Genomic DNA, 2,839 nt, shown 5'->3' on the forward strand with positions numbered 1-2,839 from the left:
GTGCCCTAGCCAGGGCAACATGGCAAGACCCCACCATGTCAAGAAAAACAGAAACAGGCATTGTCTCCAAACTCAGACAGATAAATCGACATTCAAATCCTGACTCTGTCACTTATTCTGAGGTCTTGGGTAACTACTAATACTTCTGAGCCTTGGTTTTTTCATCTGTAAAACAGATCAATAATGGTACCTGCCTCCCAGACTTGAGAAGATTAAAAAACAACGTGAGAGAGTACTTAGCAGATAGTTCTCAATAGACAGACCTGATGACTCCAGTATCGAGCTTTCATTTTAAGACCAAAGCACGTAGGACAGGGAGGAGCTTTCAAAACATCATTGAAGCCAAGGGAATTAAAACCCAGAGAAGAAAAGTGACTTTCCCAAAGTCACACTACACGTCACTGGCAAATCTGGTACTAGAACCAGAAGAAACGTCTGATCTACCCAAACCCAACGTTTGCATGAATATGGGGAAGACTGAGGCCGTCTGACGAAGGAAGCTATAGTTCAAAGTCTGAGGCCTCCTTTTCCATGACCTAGGCTCCCTGGAGAGCTTACCCTCCATTCAGGTATCTTTTGGGCTTAAGCAATTTTGTGACCAAAAGATTTTGAAGAAGCAACAGGCAAATACAGAAAAGGACCCAAGCCTGGTAATTATTAGCAGTGATCTTTACCTCTCTGAGCCCAGTTTCCTCATTTGAAAATGGAGCTGACACCTTATAGGGCTACACAGAGTCTGGAACAAGTATTATAATGAAATGGTAGACACTGCTAACCTCTTACCAGCTAAAGTAAGAATCCTTCTCCTGGAGGAAACAGCTTTTGTTAAGAAAATACTTTGGGCCAGGTGTGGTGGCTCATGCCTATAATACTAGCACTCTGGGAGGCCGAAGCAGATGGATTGCTTGAGCTTGCAAGTTTGAGACTAGCCTGAGCCAGAGCAAGATCCTATCTCTAAAAATAGCCAGGCACTGTGGCCTGTGCCTATAGTCCCAGCTACTTGGGAGGCGAGGCAAGAGAATCGCTTAAGCCCAAGAGTTTGAGATTGCTGTTAGTTGTGACGCCACGGCACTCTATTGAGGATAGCAGAGTAAGACTCTGTCTCAACAAAAAAGAAAAGAAAAGAGAAAGAAAATACTTTGGTAACCCCAGTTAAGACAGGAAACTCCCTCAGGACATGGCTACAGGCTGAGGCCAAGATCTCAGAAGAAGCAGGGAAATTGCAACAAGTGAATCAAGAAGGAGAATGTTTGGGCCCTGAGAGCCACAGGGGAGAGAGGCAGAAGTTGGGAAAGAGCTAGAGACTGTGCAGTGAACAGCAGGACTTCCCTGCCTCCCAGAGCCCTCAAAAGTCCCACCAATTACTTAGCTCCTGAACACTTGCTGTGACTGGTTTGTGGAAAAGTGATCAAGGGAATCATTTCACATCAAGTATAACATAGACAAGACATTGCTAGCACCCCCCAGAATGAAGAATTAAAGGTTGAAAATTGAGGCCAGTTGTGGTGGCTCACACCTGTAATCTTAGCACTTTGGGAGCCCACGGTGGGAAGATTGCTGGAGACAGGAGTTCAAGAGCAGCCTGGGATAAGGAGACCCCCATCTCTTTAAAAAATTAAAAAATATATATTAGCTGAGCACAGTGGCACTTGCCCCTAGTCCCAGCTACTCAAGAGGCTGAGTGAGGCAGGAGGATTTCTTGAACCTAGGAGTTGGTGGCTGCAGTGAGCTCTGATGGTGCCACTGCACTCTGACCCAGGCAATGAGAAAGACCTTGTCTAAAAAAAAAAAAAAACAATTGCTGGGGGCCGTGGCTCACGCCGGTAATCCCAGCACTGAGAGGCTGAGGAGGGAGAATTGCTTGGGCTCAGGAGTTCAAGACTTGTCTGAGCAAGAGTGAGACCCCGACTCCTAAAAAAATGGAAAAACCCAGATGGGCACCTTGGCAAGCTTCCAGAAGCTGAGGCAGTGAGATCCCCACAGCCCAAGTCTGAGATTGCAGTGAGCTATGATGCCATTGCACTCTGTTCAGGGACACAGGACAGGACCCTGTCTCAACCACAACAAAAAGCAAAGAAATAAAAATAAAAAATAAGCAAGGAAATAAAATAAATAATAAAACAATTGAAAATTGTAAAGTAAGTCCATGGACATTCACAGAAGCCTTGTGGAAGCTTTGGGTTGTAGACTAGGAACGATGAAAAGAATCCCAAGGAGTTTTCAAGATCCAAGAACATGACCAAATGACTTCTTTTGACTGAGTAGTGACCAAGGCCTCACTGAAGAGGTGACATGTAACCTGAGAGCTAAATGTGTAGAGCATATCAGCTACAGGAGGACCAGGGGAAGAAAGAATCTTCTAGGCAGAGGATACGACCTGTGCCAAGGCCCTGAGGCAGGAGCTAGCTTAGCATCACAGCGGCAGTTATGGCCAGAGCCTGGAGGAGGAGGAGGAGGAGAACAGCTTGAGTGTTAAGGAAGGCAAAAGCAGGTCAGTTTGGGTTTGTAAACCAGAGTAAGGAGTATGCAGTTTACTTCGAGGGAGGTGGGAAGCCACTGACGATTTTTAAAGCAACCAAGTGAGATAATCTAGTTTATATGTTTTTAAAAAACAAAACAAAACAGGGGTGGTGCCTATGGCTCAGTGAGTAGGGTGTCAGCCCCATATACCGAGGGTGGTGAGTTTAAACCCAGCCCCGGCCAAACTGCAAAAAAAAAAAAAAAACCCACTGGCTGCTTTGTCTGGAGGTAGACTGCTGGAGGAAGGGAGACCAGTTAGGAGACCCCTACAGCAGTCCAGGCTACAGATAGTGGTGGATTGGACCAGGGAAGTAAAAAA

The sequence above is a fragment of the Otolemur garnettii genome, unplaced genomic scaffold (assembly GCF_000181295.1).
Source record: "Otolemur garnettii isolate 467f Iridium unplaced genomic scaffold, OtoGar3 scaffold00094, whole genome shotgun sequence".
In the NCBI taxonomy this organism is placed as follows: Eukaryota; Metazoa; Chordata; class Mammalia; order Primates; family Galagidae; genus Otolemur; species Otolemur garnettii.